General features: G+C 43.8%; 1 protein-coding gene across 6 annotated transcripts in view; it reads right to left on the bottom strand.

Annotated features, from left to right (window-relative positions):
* The window catches only part of STRBP (spermatid perinuclear RNA binding protein), a 178,523-nt gene extending 164,948 nt beyond the window's left edge, over positions 1-13,575 (bottom strand). For 4 of the 6 annotated variants that reach the window (XR_010343289.1, XR_010343290.1, XM_064378218.1 and 1 more), the window contains exon 1: positions 13,422-13,470. The gene's annotated coding sequence lies outside the window, so the exon portion shown is untranslated. Of the gene's footprint in view, positions 1-13,421 lie in introns of all 6 variants that reach the window. The other 2 variants (XM_064378225.1, XM_064378214.1) reach the window with 1 other exon arrangement.
* Positions 13,576-17,486: the final 3,911 nt, after the last annotated feature.

Raw genomic sequence — 17,486 nt, 5'->3', positions numbered from 1 at the left:
TTGGCAACTAATACCTTAACTACCATTAATTAGGTTAAAAGGCTTGTCCTCTTCTAATATGGCTCTAGGTCCTATGGGGAAAAACAGGAGTATGGCAAGATCATGCAAACCTTTTAATTCAAATAAACACTGCCTTCATCTCAACAAGGTGATCAAGGTTACTAGTTGGGAATGCTCATCTGCTCATCTGTTGTCTTCAAAGCGGTAAGAAAGGCACTGCACTTAGATATCCATAGCCAATGAAAGCAGTAAATGAGAGTTCAAAGGATAACCTGTAAGTTGTATCAAGCTACTGAGAATCCATAAAGTGTTTTTACAACAAGAGCAACTTCTCTAACAAAGTTACTGAAAAGGGTTGAGCTACTTAGAGGAAAAGAAAAATTCAGGTGCTGTGTCAAAATTTTCCAAATCAATTATCAAGATTTTGATGCCAGCAATAGATTTATCAACTGAGTCTTCTCTTTCTGGTAGTCAACAGATGCACATCCCTTCTAAAGAGATTACCAATTTTCTTTTTATCAGAATCATCATCACCTGTATAAAACCATAACACCTGCAAACTTTATATCAAAACTAAATGAAATTTTTCTCCTGATCTCACTTCTCTTGGGTTCCCTGAATATAATCAGGGAACCCCAACCTGCCAATCAACTAGGCTTGAAACCCTGTAGGTGTCAGACTTGTTTCTCAGTCCTACGTCCAGTAATTACCAAGTTGCAAGAGTTCCAAGGCATCCTTTCTTTTTTTTTTGGCTAGTCTTGCTCTGTTGCCTAGAGTGGAGTGCAAGGACATGATCACAGACTACTACATCTTCAACCTCTTGGGTTCAAGCAATCCTTCAACCTCAGGCCCCCAAGTAACTGGGACTACAGGCAAGCGCCACCACACCCAGCTACTTTTTTGCTGAAAAGACGTGGTCTCACTATGTTGTCCAAGTTGGTGTCAAACTCCTAAGCCCAAGTGATCCTCCTGCCTTGGTGTCCCAAAACGCTGAGATTATATATATACCTACTTCCACTACCTATGCCTATTTCTACTACCTTTATCACTTCCCCCCAAATAATTATAATAGCATTTTAATCAGTGTACAGTAAGTTGTCACTTAATGTCCTTGAAAGGTTCTTGGAAACTGTGACTTTAAGGAAAATAACATATAATAAAACCAATTCATCAAAGACTAATTGATATAAACAAGAGTTAAGTTCTTCTTGTCACAGAAACGTTACCAAACTTCTAAATAAAAACCAAAATGCTTCTAATGTTAAACACTGAAATAAATGTGAGTTATACATACACTTAAGAAAGGTTACTAAAAGACAAGATGACGACTACTCCATTATTCCAGTTTAATACTGTGGGTGGCCAAAGCCTATCCTATCAGCTCAGAGCACAAGGTGGTTACCAATCCTGGACAGAACACCATTCCGTCTCAGCGCACGCTCACACACACACCCTCACTCACTCATCTTGGGACCATTTAGACAGACCAATTAACATAAACTGCACATCCTTCAGATATGGAGGAAACCAGAGTATCCAGAGAAAACCCACACAGACATGGGAGAACATGAAAACTCCACACAGACCGTGGCTCCCGCTGGGAATCTATTTTTGTTTTCATCAGTGTTATAATAAAGCAGCATTGAATGAAACATTATTCAAGAACCAGTTGTATTTATTTCAGTCTGTCTTTCTACATAAAATTGTCAAACTCATAAAGATAGTCCTGATGATGTCCTTCACTGGGGCTTTCAAACAGAATAAAGCTTGAATTCCTTATTCCTACATTCAAATCCTTCTATCAGTAGCTCCAACATTCCTCTTCAAAATTACACTCTACCAATTCCTTTCATAAATCCTATCTTCAACAAAATGAACCACTTGTTAGTTCCCAAATTCTGAGCATTCTTATTTCGCTAATGCTATTCCCTCCATACGGAATTCTCTTTTCCATTTTCTCATAATCCAGTTCTACTTGTTTTCCATGCCTCATACTACATACTACAAACACCCTTGCTGAAGTTGCTCCATTATTCCCCTCCATTAGAAATAATTTCTTGCTCTTCTGAATTCTGGACCACTCTCTCTTAGGTATTTACCTTTAAAAAAAAATAATACTATCGAATTCCCTAATAGACTGATAAAAGTATAAAAAGTCAGGGTCTGGTCAGGCGCAGTGGCTCAGACATGTAATCACAGCACTTTGGGAGCCTGAGGCAGGCAGATTATGTCAGAAGATCAAGACCATCCTGGCCAACATGGTGAAACCCCATCTCTACTAAAATACAAAAAATTAACTGGGTGTGGTGGTGGGCACCTTAAGTCCCAGCTATTAGGGAGGCTGAGGCAGGGGAATCACTGGAACCCAGGAGGCGGAGATTGCAGTGAGTGGAGATCGCACCACTGTACTCCAGTCTGGCGACAGAGCAAGACCTTGCATCTCAAAAAAAAAAAAAAAAGTCTGGGTCTATGACTACTTTAGCTCTGGCGGGCACAGTGGCTCATGCTTGTAATCCCAGGGCTTTGGGATACCCAGGCAGGAGGATGGCTTGAGCCCAGGAGTTCAAGACCAGCCTGGGCAACATAGCAAGGCTCATCTCTACAAAATATTTTTTTTTTCCCCAAGACAGAGTCTTGCTCTGTCACCCAGGCTGGAGTGCAGTGGTGCAACCTTGGCTCACTACAATCTTCACCTCCCAGGTTCATATAATTCTCCTGCCTCAGCCTCCAGAGTAGCTGGGACTACAGGCATGTGCCATTATGCCTGGCTAATTTTTGTATTTTTAGTACAGACAGGGTTTCACTATGTTGGCCAGGCTAGTCTTGAACTCCTGACTTTGTGATCCGCTTGCCTCGGCCTTCCAAAGTGCTGGGATTATAGGTGTGAGCCACAGAGCCTGGCCTAAATTTTTTTTTTTAATTAGCCAGGCGTGGTGACACATGTCTGTAGTCCTAGCTACTTAGCAGACTGAGGTAGGAGGATTGGTTGAGCCTACGAGGTCAAGGCTGCAGTGAGCTGTGATCACACCACTGCACTCCAGCCTGGGCAACAGAACAAGACCCTGTCTCAAAAAGAAAATTATATATATATATATATATATATATATATAATTTACATATAAAAGATATATATTTTATAAATAATTTTATTTATAAAATTGTATTCATAATTATACAATTTATAAAAGCATATACAAACATATGTATATATTTGTATATCCCAATGCAACTAGCACAGTGCTTAATAAGGACTCAAGATGAATAAATTAATAAGGATACTCATGAAGAAAAACAGAAATACAGCAAAAAGACAACTTTAAGGTGCATAATATTCCAAAGAAAAACCGAAATTAAAACTTAAAAAATTAAACCTTTTCCAAGTAATGGACTACAATTAATAAATCATTCAACAAATACTAAGCTTCCTACTAAATGCCAGGCACTGTTCTACCAGATGCTTGAAATCTACAGAAAACAAAACCAACAAAATTCTTGCTTTCATGGAACTTATATCAAGTGGAGAAAAAAAGGCAATAAATAATATAAGCAAAATATCACAAGTGAAATGGTTTTAAGTGGTATGTAAGGAGAAAAAAAGGATGGGAAAGGTTGGGTAGGGAGAACCACAAACGGAGGAGCTGCCATTTTAATAGGGTGGTAAGAGAAGGCCTCACTGAAAATGAGAGATAAGATGGAGCCAAGCAAATGTCTGCAAAACTGCATTCTGGACAGGGTAAACAACAACTGCAAAGGACCTGAGACAGAAATATGCCTAGTACATTACAGAATCTGCAAAAAGACCATTGTGGCCAGAATTGAGTAAGCAAAAAGAAGAGTAAGAGAAGATGAGGTCAGACAGCAAAGACTTTAGATCATGAAAGGACTTGATAGGACTTTGTGTTTTACTCTGAGCCAGATGGGGAATCACCAGAGGGTTTTAACTAGAGAAGACAAAATCTGACTTATCTTTATGTTAATGCATTAAGAATAGACTATAAGGAGGAAAGGGCAAAAAAAGGGGGGAGGGGAGCTACTGCAATAATTTGGAAAAGGTGATGTAGGCTTACGCCAGTGGAAGTGATGAGAAGCAGTCAGATTCTGGATATATTTTAAACAGAGCTGGTAAGATTTCCTAAGGGATCAGATATGATGTGTGAAAACAGTCAAGAATGACTCCAGGTTTTGACCTGAGAAAACAGAAAGATGACGCTGATATTTACTGAGATATGAAAGATTATAAAAGGAGCAAGGGGAAGAGGAGACAGAGTAAGTTCAATCTGAAATAAGGATAAAAGATACAAGAGGAGATGTCAGGTAGGTAGTAGGATATACAAGCCTGGAGTCCCAGACTAGAGATAAAAAATTGAGTCAGCCAGGCGCGATGGCTCACACCTGTAATCCCAGCACTTTGGGAGGCCAAGGTGGGCAGATCACTTGAGGTCAGGAGTTCGAGACCAGCCTGGTGAAACCCCATCTCTACTAAAAATACAAAAAAATTAGCCGGGCATGATGGCACGCCAGTAATCCCAGCTACTTGGGAGGCTGAGGCAGGAGAATCACTTGAACCCAGAAGGTGGAGGCTCAGTGAGCCAAGACTGCGCCATTGCACTCCAGCCTGGACAACAAGAACCAAACTCTGACTCAAAAAAAAAAAAGAAAATCTGAGAGTCATCATCACGTGTATTTAAAGCCATCAGAATCAATGAGAACACCAAGGGAATGAGAATAAGAACAGAGATCTCATAGGGCAGTCCAATACTAAGAGGTAGGTGTAATGAGGAAGAACCAAAAAAAAGACTATGAAGCCAAGTAGGTAGAAAAACCAGCAGAGTGTGGTATCCTAGAAACCAAAGCATAAAGTGTTTCACAGAAGGAAGCACCCATTTGTGTCAAATGCTGCTAATAGGTCAAATAAGAATTAAACTTCGTAATTTAGACAGATGCAGTTTCAGAAGAGTGGTAGGGTTAAAAATCTCACTAGAGTGATTTCAGGAGAGGACATGAGAACTAAAGATGAATAGAAGAAACAACTTTTTCAAGAAGTTTTGCAGTAAAGGGGAGCAGAGAAATCGGGTAGCAGCTAAAAAAGGCACCGTGGTCAAGAAATGGTTGTTTAAAAAAAAAAAAAGAGGAAATATACTATCTATGTGTCAAATGGAATGAGCCAGTAGACAGGGGAATTATGATGCTGCAGGAGTGAGAGAGACATCATTTCAGCTGTTAATAGAATTTCACTAGAAGAGTCAAATTGTCCAATGAAGAGAAATTTCACTAGGCTTGTGGGCAATAATTCCAGAGTACTGTTACTCTTTGTGATACTAAAGAAGGGAGGAGAGCAGCCCATAATTCTAATTCACATGTCATAGGAGGCTCAGAAGAGAAGGTGGACCACTTGCCAAGAAACTTGTTAGATATTTTATATGTTATTTCATTTAAGCACAAAATAACTTCAAGAGGTATTATCTTTATGTTACAGATAAGAAACCAGAAGCTCAGAGAGAGCAAATAATATGCTTAACTCACAAAGCTGGTAAGTGGTTTTTAAAGGTTATGTTTTAAATCCAAGTCCTTCTGAGTATACGATAAGGAATTATTGTTAATTTAGGGGGTTAAAATCATGTTGTGGTTATGTGGTTTTTTTGGTTCTTATCAGTCAGAAATACATACTGAAGTATTTATGGAGCAAAGTATATGATGTCTAAGATTTGCTGTAAATTCTCTAGCAAAAAAATAATAATAAAATGCAATTGTGAGTGAGGGATGAGCAGCAAAATGCTAATAACAGATGAAGCTGGTTGATGGATATATGGAAATTCATTATACTGTTTCCACTCATATACATCTGAAAAGTCTGCGATGAAAAATGAAAAATAAAAATCCAGGTCCTTTCAAGTCCATCACTTCAAAGCCTGCCCTTAATTTCTGCTCAATCCTTCCTTAAAATATATATATATAAATATATATATATATGCTTTATAGCTTCTAAACAATTTTCTTTAATCTTCAATATAACTCTGTAAATTAAGAGTATTATTCTTGTTTCAGTCTTAAGGAGAGAGAGAGCTACAACTAGTAAATAGGATCAGATCTCACAGCTAAGTCTTTTAGTAACAGAAGCACTCTTCTAATACAGAAATTAAGGTTGCACACCAGGCACTGTGGGCCTACCTGTACTCCACCCAGTACCAGTACTTTTTCTCAGATTCATTACTACCCCATAATCCTGGGACTCTGAGCTTCCTAGGAGGACTAAGCATTATCCCATTCAGTCCATGAAAAGACTCGTACTCAACAGCTTAATTAAAAGAGGCAGATTTCAAATTTGCTCAGCCATCAAGCTTCCTTGCCAAATTCATAAACTAACATGAATTTGACATACAGCTTCTGAGTGATCTGACAGTGTGCCAATTTCTGCTCTAAAGTGAACTCCTTGTGCCTCCATTTCTCTAAATGTAATATTCCACCGTTCACCTACACTATACAGCCATTACAAGGACCAAAGCTCAGGTATATGAACTCTGAGCTCTAGAAATAAAGGAACAATAATACTAACCAACTTCGAAAGTCAATTTTGTATAATTCTACAACATTTACCACAAAACTGGCAGAACAAAAAAAAAAAATCACAGTTAGTACTTATTTTTAAGATACCACGTTTTTAAAAGCATCATCACTATGTTTGGTATCTGTTCTTCTATGCTAACCTTGGTATTATAAGCTCATTCACAACTTACTTCAAAAACAACCGAAAATATGCACACCAAAGGCTTGAGTTGTTTATTCTCTTCAACTTTTAATCATCAAAACTGCAACACTTTTCCCCTCTAGTTCACTAGCTTTGCTGAGTTATTCAGTTATTTAACTAAAAAGTTATCCAGTATCCAAAACTTCACTAGGTTAAAATTTAGTTTGTCTAAGATGAACAGAAGCCTATGATTAGATGCAATGTTTAATGAGTTTCAGATTTAGTTGGAACTATAAACATCTTAAACATGAACTGCCAGCTGGGCGCGGTGGCTCATACCTGTAATCCCAGCACTTTGGGAGGCTGAGGCAGGTAGATTACAAGGTCAGGAGTTTGAGAACAGCCTGGCCAACATGGTGAAACCTTGTCTCTACTAAAAATACAAAAAATTAGTTGGACATGGTGGCGCACGCCTGCAATCCCAGCTACTTGGGAGGCTGAGGGAGGAGAATTGCTTGAACCCAGGAGGTGGAGGTTGGGGTGAGTGGAGATCGCGCCACTGCACTCCAGCCCGGGCGACAGAGCAAGACTCTGTCAAAAAAAAAAAAAAAATGAAATGCTTCCATCTTAACTTTTACAAACCAACCACTTACTTATGTCACTACCTAGCTGTCTTAAACTGAACTGATTTCCATAGGCTGACTAAACATAAGTAACCAGTTATAAACTCCATTTTCACATTAAGGGCCAATATACCTAGGAAAGGATCTATTCTTTACTCAAAACAGCATTATTGAGGCATACTAAGAAATCTTAGGTCTGGCACAAAACACACCTTTGAGTCTAAATGTCAATTCATGCTTGCTGAATTAACTGGCAAAACAGGCTTAATAATGGCAAAGTAAAACAATCATGGTAAGAAAAAATCTAGATAGAGCCCTTTAGGACAATTACTAGTCACTATATGTCAACAGTACTACACTGGTTAAATTAAATTCATAAACAAAATGCTGACCTGCCCAATAGGATAGTGTGAAAAATCCTGGCACCTGGAAAACTGCAAAGAACAGGAAATTCTGCAGGTGCAGTAAGAAACTACATCTTACCCATGACCCAGAAATGCCTCAGAATTTATTACACAACCTGCTGCAGAATTCTCACTTTTCAAGTGGAAATGAACCATGAAGTCACACAATGCAAAGCTGTGATTTTATTATTGATGTCGTCAACTGTACCCTTTCAAGTTATGCTAAAGTTAACTAAAGAAAGCAGATGTTTTATACAGCATTAGTTATGTCAGAAGTTAAGAGAATTTGAATACCAAATAAATAAAATTTAGGACTGCTTCATTCACTCAGCCACATACACATATGGAGAGTCTACTGTGAGGTAGGCACTATACTTCTCAAATAGGATGCACTTAATGGACCCTTAGGACAAGAAACAATTCAAATCAGACATGAAAGTTACAAGTCAGACCATTTGGTTACCTCACTATTCAATGCAAGAACTAAAAGCTATATTAAAGATTAACATACCTTTCAGGCTCAAATCACCAAATTATCTATATCACCATTAATCTGGCCTTATTTACTTTATTTCTATTTTAACTGACATATACATTAAACTTACATCTCTCAGTAAAGTTTTCTAAAACTAGACTCAATTAGCAAGCCTCTTAGAATTACCAGTCAGAAACAGTTTCTGTAGCTAAACGAATTTTGAAAAACAACCAATCTTCCAATAAAAGGATGTATGCAAAACAAATGAAAACAGAAAAGCAATAAAATGGGTAACAGTGTTCAAACATATTACATAAGAAAGTAAACTATTAGAGTAGATCACCTAGCAAAGAAAGACCACTATCAGAGCTGGGTATTACCAAGCTCAAGGCAAATTCATGTGTAATAAAGTAACCTATGCTGAGGTAGGAGAATGGCTTGAGCCCCAGGAGTCCAAGATCAGCCTGGGCAACACAGCAAGGCCTGGAGATTTGGTCTGTACTAAAAGTAAAAAAAAAAGCCAGATGTGGTGCATGCCTGTAGTCCCAGCTACTCAGCCACTCAGAATGCTAAGGCGAGAGGATCACTTGAGCTCAGGAGTTCCAGGTTACAATGAGCTATGACAACACCACTGCACTCCAGTCTGGGCCACAGAGCAAGAAGACCTTGTCTCTTCAAAAAAAAAAAAAAAAAAAGGCAATTTGCTATTTACCTTTTGCTGTGTCAATCATGACCAGCATCTGGAAGGCTCTTTACAACTCGTAAACCAAACACAACATTAAGAAAGCATTTAAAAATCATTCCCACTCAAATACAGCATAACCTGTCAATGCACATGGAAATACCAAATGATAGGTAATTATCTGATAACTAAAACTTGAAAAAGAAATATTCAATAAATCAGAACACGGAAAGCTTGATGTCACTAGCAGACAGGATAGCTCTATTTTTCTGTTCCAGCCCCTAATCCATTTTCTGCAAAATAAATAGGAAAATGTATTATGTTTATTATTTCTGATATAAGAATTGAATTCACTGAGCCAAAGAAGTACTCTGTCTCTGGAAATTCCTGCTTAGAAACAATCTTGGGTTAGAGCTAGAACCCAGTGTCTCTCACAAGCTTCTGCTCAGGTTGAAGAATTCAAATCAGCACTAACACTTAGCTGAGAAATGGGAAAGGTAAGCAGAGAGCAAAGAATGAACAAACTTCAATTTGCAGACATCTCTGATATTCACATAAGTTTCATCTCTATTCAACTTTCTCACAATAAATTAATCCACCTAATGGCAAATTATGAAGTACTAATTAATAGTTGACCAGTCTAAAAACCACAGGGGAGAAAAAAGGAACTAAAGAAATGACATCTATCCCCATATTTACGTAGTTCTAGTCTTCTCAAAAGACTTAAACTTGTTTTATATAAGCCATCTTGATTCTCATGGGAGATGGATAGAGTCAGGTTTCTGGAGAAGAAACCAGCACAAAGGGATTAAATATCTTGTCCAGCAAGTCACCAGTGAAAATAAAACCAGAACCCAATTATCCAGCCTACAAAGCCTACATAACCTGCTTTTCTTGGTTCATAAACTCAGGATATCCAAAGTGCCTACAAATCATCCCAAATCACAGAACTTCACAGAACAAATACATATAATCAGAACGCTTTGCTAGAATTGAGTATTCTGAGCAAGAAAGTACTGGGTACCCCAAGTCAATAACATGAACTCACACAATGGACTTAAAAAATAAAAGGAGTAAACAATGGCTATGTTGGAGAGAATTTTCAAAGCTCACTCTATTCATCTTATATCCTACTGCTCAAATTCTCCCAAAAAGCAAATGAGGTCAGACATGCTCCCAATAATTATATTGCATACATACATCAAATCTCAAAATACTAGAAGAGTTTCGATTGAAGGCATATACTTTAAAAATCTTTCCCTCCAAAAATAAAATCTTATAGCAATGCCTTCAGAGCATTATTTTGCTGCCATGACACACTTCAAATTTGGATTTTACAAATCATTAGCTTCCAGTTTTTTTTAATATTTATATTTACAGATTCTGATTAAAGTTTGGTGTTCTGCTCCGCCCTCATTATGTTTAGGCAAGATTCCCACTTCCACTCAAACTTATTATTTGAACATACAATGGCTGCAGATACTTCCTAAATTGACAAAAGAAGAAAACTAATCAACCCAGAAAGCTCCCAAGCTACCAAAGTCGACCTTTTATTTGAAATCTACTAGATAACCACACTACAGGTTACGTGAAGCCCACGGAGTGATAATTGAAGTTATTTCTGCAACACGATGAAATTTATTTTTTAGCAAAATCTGTAAGACTTAATTTTCAACTGTCAAAAGGGAAGTTGTTTTCCAAGATTCTAGGAAACCTTGCTTACTGAAGCAGTCTCAAAGTAGTTTGCTTAATCCTTTCAAATCCCAAAGAATCTAACACCAGCCACAGAACAGTGAATGAGACTTACACTGAAATCAATGTCTGTGTTCAAACCCCTAAAGGTTACTTCCCATGTGTTTGGCAAGCTGAAGGCCATATGTCCGCCCAACCCCGTAAGTGTCTTTCCTCAATAAAGCTAACATTACACTTCCCAACTCAAATCAAGAATCCAAAAGCCTCCAATTAAATTTTACTTGAACTATTCAGGAGAAAAAGTCAACAATCCAGAATCAGTTATTCATGCCTTTAAACAGTGTTAGAGTCAAAAAGCTCCAATTCTGCCACTTTTAGGAGCTAGGTGGGCATTACTTCTGTCTGCTGGTAGCATGGGACTCAGATATTACATCACCCCATGCCTGAATACAGGCCCATTACCCAGAAAGCACCAGGGTATCTGAGACATTGCACCTTTCTCCCTCTCTTATACATAGCCCTTGAATGCTACTGGCTGCTGGGCCTGCTCTCTTGCAGTTTCACAAAGACATCTGCCCTGCACCTGCTGCAATCCCATTTCCATTCACTCTTGGTGCACTCCTCATGACCCTGTGGGGCTCTTCTGTCCACTCATCAAACCAATAAGCTAGGATGATACCCACCACACACCTCTTCCAAATTTGGGGATGTACACTCATTTCTCCTTCCCCCTCCCTCCTTCCTCATTTACTGGGTTCTGGAATTAAAAGCAGGCTCGATATTCTCTCTGACCCTAGGAGTATGAGCTTTCAGATATGACACTGTGTTTAATGTCCTCCATTTTCCATCAACATCATCCCAGGATCCAGGTCCCCCCACCTAACCCCTCAATCTCCAGTTTCTCTTAGTATGGAATTTAATCCTTTCCATTTAGTTATTTTTCCAACTTCTGCACTCTGCCTGCCCTTCCTTATACTTTCAGTGACCTAAAAATGTTGGCCCCTTTCATCTCTCAATACTGAAGTGTTCCAATCTCTCCCCAGACTCCCACCCCTTGGATCTTCCATACTCTCTTAAGCAACCTGTCTTCCTGGCTCTCTTCAACTTAGTCATTTCCTGCCCTAAACCTGGGCATCCTATTAACCACCACCACCACCCCATTCGAATCCAGCACCTGTGTCTTTCTAGTTACACACATGTCCACATACATCCCTACCTCACCCTTCTTACTCCACTATAGGTACTAAGCATTCTTCTACATCCTCTACCCCAAAATAGTCTGTCTACTTTCCTTCTTTCTCTCTACCTCCCTTCTCCCTACAGCACAAAATTCAGTGCCCCAAACCTGTGCTTCCCTCCCTCCACCTACTGTAGTCCAGACCTGCCCACCTTCCCCTCCAGTCTATCCCGTTGTCCCCCTCTACTGATTTCCTTCTCACACAGTCCCCTCCACCTTCCTCCTCCCCAACCTCTCCACATTTCCTGCCTCAGAAATCTTTCCATTTGTCCCCACACTTTACCTACCAGTACAAGAACATTTCCCTTTCCCCACCCCCTTTTGCCCTCTACCTGACACACACACCATGGCACCCCACACACCTGTCCCTCTCCCCCAGCTCCTGCCCGTAATGTCCTCCAACACTTGCCAAGAGCCCCTCACCCTCCGTTCTACCCCAAAGTTCGCTCTCTGGCTGCTCCCATCTTCTTCCATACTGCCTGCATGAACACCCTCCATTTCACTCACTTCTACCGCTACCCTTTAAATGCCCCACACACCTCCAGTCTCCATCACCATCATCCTGCTGCTGCTATCCCCACCTCTCTCCAAGCCCTCAAACTCAGTCTCTGCCCCAATCAACTTCCCCCTTCCACCCCATATTCCTCTTCCCTGAGCACCAGATACCTGCCTTTTTATCCTCACCTGTCAACCCCCTCCTGCCTCCCTGCTGTCTCCCCTATACACCTGAACACACACTCCCTCACACCCCTCGCAGGTCTTCTGGAGCCCCCAGGCCTACCCTTCATTTCCCTATCACCCCCAGACACCTAGGCACCCTGCTCCCCTCTCTCCCTTTCAGGCGCTCCCTGCCGGCCCTCACCTCCCCCTGCCCCGACCCTGCTCTTCTCCATCGTTCCCCTTCACGGGCGTCCCGGTGGCCTTCCTAACACTCGCCCCACTTCCTGCCCCTGGTACGCAGCGCTCCTTCCAGTCCGGCTCGAGTCCCCAGTCTTCTCCCTCCATTCCCACCCACTCGCCCGTGCCCTCCCCAAAGGCCCCCTCACTCCCTCTTGAACTCCACAATATAGTGCCCCCCCACCGGCCGGAATGTCCTCCATCTCGCACGCGCCTGGCCCAGGGGGCCCCCCAAACCTGCCCAAAGGCTGTCCTCCTCCATTGGGCCGGATCCCTCTGCACCCCTATTTACCCCCAAATGTGCCCACATCCTCCGCCTGCCCCCGAAGCCTCTCCCTCAGCTCCTTCCCCCGATGTCCTCCAACACCTGCCCCGAGCCCCGAGCCCTGCGTCCCGGCAGACCTCCCGGCGCCGCGTCCCCGCACCGTGCCCACGCCCTCCCCTGCTCGGCCGGGACCCCGTCCCCGCGAAGGTGAGGAAGGCTGCCCGCTGCCCTTGCCTGAAGCGGCCAGGGCACCGCAGCGGCGGCGGCGGCCACAATGCCGGAGCCGCGGGGCCGGGATTGCTCCCCGCTCTCCGCCTCGGCCGCCACCGCCGCTGCTAAGGACGCACAACAAACAATGCGGGGCCCGGGCCGGCTCCGCCAACCGCCTCAACCGCCGCCTTAACCGCCGCCCGCCCGGGACGGCCCGCCGCGCAGGCGCCCGCCCCGCCGCCGGAGCCTACCCGCGCCGCCGCGCTCTGCCCGCGCCCGGTACCCGCTCCCGCTCCGCCGCCGCCGCCACCACCTCGCCCGCTCGCGTCTCTGGCTCCTCAGCCCAGCGGCGGCGGCTGCGGCGGCTGCTGCCCTGGTGGCGCTCGCGGCTCCGGTCTCCGCTTCGGCGGCGGCAGCGGCGGCGACGAGCACGTGACACCGCCGAGCGCGCCCATTGGCAGGGCTGGGGGGCGGGCCCCGCGGCTGCTGGGGAACGGAAACCCCGCCCCCTCGTTCGCCGCGCGCCCCCTCCACGCGCGCCCTGCCGCACCTGAGAGCGCCAGCCAGCGCCCGCCGCCGCCGTGCCGCGCCGCCGACTGCGCCAACTGCGCACCTGGGAGCGCGCAGGGAGCACTCGCGGCCGACGGCCGCATGCACCTGCGAGCGGACGCTTACGTAAACTGCGTCCCCGCCTTCCTCCCGGCGCCAGGCCCCCTCCCGCTGCAGCACCTGAGCCCAGCTGCGCTAACGGCGTAACTGCGGCGGAGCGGAGACGAGCTGCGCGGGGAGGCTAGCAAAATGCACGGAAACTTCGTAACTTCCGAACCTGGGAGAGGCGGCGAGCCGCCCTCCCCGGGACCCGCACCCCAGTGCAGGATGCTCCCCAACCCCAGCAGCCACACGAACGGAGTAAGCGCCTCACTGCCTCCCGAGGTGGAGGGGCAGGCCAGTGGGCTTTGACTTGTGCCTCTGCCCACCTACTTGCTGGCTGCGTGACCTTGGCCAAGTTACAGAACCACTCTGAGCCTCAGTTTCCCCATCAGGGAAACTGGGACAATAATTCCAATTTAGGAGCTGTTGGGGAGATGGCATAAGACAATAGGTGTGAATTCTCCTGGCACATAGCAGTCATTGAACAGAAGCTGCTACAATCACCTTCACACGCCCATAATGAACCTCCCTGGGACTGAGTTTAGGCCCAGGACCTCTCTGACCTCCTTATAGTTGGGTCAGACTTTGGCTGAACATCTACCAATTCTGTGCCGGGGGAGGCGCTGGGGCAGAAATAAAGGTTCACTTTCTATCCTACAGTCACTGGCTGCACGTTCTTGGTGCCCAGCATTCTGCCGGCGGGTTCAGTCCCTACTGCGTACCTGCTGTATACTGGGCGCGGTATCCGGTGCTGAAATTCACTAGCAAATGAGACAATGTCCTTGCCTTAAGGCAATTCCTAGCCTGGGGCAGAAACGACCTGACCACTCACTGCTGGGACAAATTGAGGAGGGACCTGGCCTGTTTCATCTTTTAACACACCAGGCTCAAATATTTTAACAGCTCTGTTTCATTCACAGAATAAAGTGTAAAACCCCAATTTCAACTGAAACGGCCTTGGTGATCTGGCCTTAAGCTTCAAGGGGTACACCCTTCCCTTTGCCCCTCCTTCAGGCCAATTTGACCCTCTAGCCACACAGAACTACAGAACTGTTGTTTCCAGAGTATGCCCAGGTGTATGGTGGCCCTGAGTCTCCTGAGACAGATGCCAGGCCACAAATCCCTTTCTGAACCCTCTCCCCACCTCTGACCACCCACATCTTCCTTGACCCTCCTGAAAAAATTGTGGGTATCCTTATCAATCAGCTCAGAGTATATTCTCTGGAGATCCTTGGCTGCCTCAGACACATGGTCTAAGCTCCCTCTGCTTGTACATAGTCCTGTTAAGCCATATGTTTTCTCATGGCACTAGATTGTAATTGTTTAGCTATCTGTCTCCTCCCTGTTCTCTAAGTCCCTTGAGGACAGGGTCATCTTCCTGCCTGAGTGTATTAAGGAAAACTACACATGCACATGAGATGAGATCATGGAACCTGGGTTTTGCAGGATGCCCGTAAGTATCAGAGGGAGAAGAGGCACCCCAGTGTAAAGATCCAGGTTCACTGCACACTAGCTGTGTGATCTTGGAAAATCAGTCTCTCTGGGTCTAAGTTTACTCAACTGTCAAGTGAGACTAATAGTATTGCATATTGTAGGGTTGTTAGAAGGATTCATTGCAACAATTTATCTAAGGCACTCAGCAGGGTGTCCAGCACTTGGTTAATTTTTAATTTTTTTTAAATACAAGAACAGTATGGCATTAAGGATTCAATAGTATTTCTTGTTTCAATATCTTTATTGCTTTTGTAACTCCAAACACTGATGACAAAAGCATGCAAATGATATAAAAGGAAAGAAAGCAAAAAGTTAGATTGGGCGGGGCTCTTGCCTGTAATCCTAGCACTTTGGGAGGCCTAGGTGGGCGGATCACCTGAAGTCAGGAGCTTGGGACTAGTCTAGCTAACACAGAGAAACCCTGTCTCTACAAAAAACACAAAAATTAGCCAGGTGCAATGGCACGTGCCTATAGTCCCAGCTATTCGGGAGGCTGAGGCAGGAGAATCATTTCAACCCAGGAGGCAGTGGTTGCAGTGACCTGAGATCATGCCACTGCCCTCAGCCTGGGTGACACAGCAAGACTCTGTCTCAAAATAAATAAATAAATATAAAATAGATCTTTTCAGCCTGGCACAGTGGTTCACTCCTATAATTCCAGGACTTTCGGATGCCAAGACAGGTGGATGTCTTGAGGCCAGGAGTTTGAAACCAGCCTAGCCAACATGGTGAACCTCTGTCTCTTCTGAAAAATACACAAATTAGCGGGGTATGGTGGCACATGCCTGTAGTTCCAGCTACTAGGGAGGCTGAGGTGGGAGAATCACTTGAATCTAGGAGACAGAGGTTGAGGGAGCCGAGAGCACATCACTGCACTCTAGCCTGGGTGACAGAAATCTCAAAAAGAAAAAAAAATCAAAGACCTTTTAGAAAAAAAGAATAAAGGCCAGGAGAAGTGGCTCACGCCTGTAATCCCTGCACTTTGGGAGGCCGAGGCAGGCAGATCACCTGAGGTCAGGAGATGGAGACCAGCCTGGCCAACATGGTGAAACCCCATCTGTACTAAAAATATAAAAATTAGCCAGGCGTGGTGGCAGGCACATGTAATCCCAGCTACTCGGGAGGCTGAGGCAGGAGAATCGCTTGAACCCAGGAGGTGGAGGTTGCAGTGAGCCAAGATCACAACATTGCACTCCAACCTAGGCAACAAGGGCAAAACTCTGTTTCAAAAAAAAAAAAGAAGAAAAAGAAAAAGAAGAAAAGTGTCACCTCCTAATCCCACCCAGTAATAATAACCCAACCTTTTCCTGTGCTTATATATTGTTCCAGCCTTTTCCTATGCATCTATTTTTTTTTTTTTTTTTTTTTGAGACGGAGTTTCGCTCTTGTTACCCAGGCTGGAGTGCAGTGGCACGATCTCGGCTCACCGCAACCTCCGTCTCCTGGGTTCAAGCAATTCTCCTGCCTCAGCCTCCCGAGTAGCTGGGACTACAGGCATGAGCCACCATGCCCAGCTAATTTTTGTATTTTTAGTAGAGACGGGGTTTCACCATGTTGACCAGGATGGTCTCGATCTCTTGACCTCGTGATCCACCCATCTCGGCCTCCCAAAGTGCTGGGATTATAGACGTGAGCCACCACGCCCAGCCTATGCATATATCTTTTACAAAGTGAGATTATTGTATGCCTTCTGTTTTGATTATTTTCATTTAATATAAAATGAATGCACTTCTTTTTGTGTAACTAAATATTCTTCTGCATAATGTTGTATTTTAAGAAACATTTAATTAAACCAAGTACCTATGTTGGGTATTTGGGTCCTTTCCAGTATTTTCACTGTTATAAACAGGAGAAGGTAATAGACATTGTAAAGCTCTTGAGCTCAGTGTGCCTTGAAATCACACCCAAGTTGAAATACCAGCACCCCCTGTTTTATCCATTTCTTGCACACATATTTACTGAAAATCTATTACATGCTAGTTCCTAGGAATACAAAAGCAAGCAAACAGATATACTGCCCCAGCTGAAGGTGGACTCTGGTCTAACTCCCAGTCCAAGCCTCTTGGTCCCAAGCTACACTGCCCTCTATAGAAGGCGCTCACATTTGGCTGGGTGCAGTGGCTCATGCCTATAATCCCAGCACTTTGGGAGGCTGAGATGGGTGGATCACC

This window comes from Aotus nancymaae, unplaced genomic scaffold (genome assembly GCF_030222135.1).
Source record: "Aotus nancymaae isolate 86718 unplaced genomic scaffold, 86718_ANA_hifiasm-v0.15.2.pri h1tg000003l, whole genome shotgun sequence".
In the NCBI taxonomy this organism is placed as follows: Eukaryota; Metazoa; Chordata; class Mammalia; order Primates; family Aotidae; genus Aotus; species Aotus nancymaae.
This window is presented reverse-complemented; position numbering and strand designations above follow the sequence as displayed.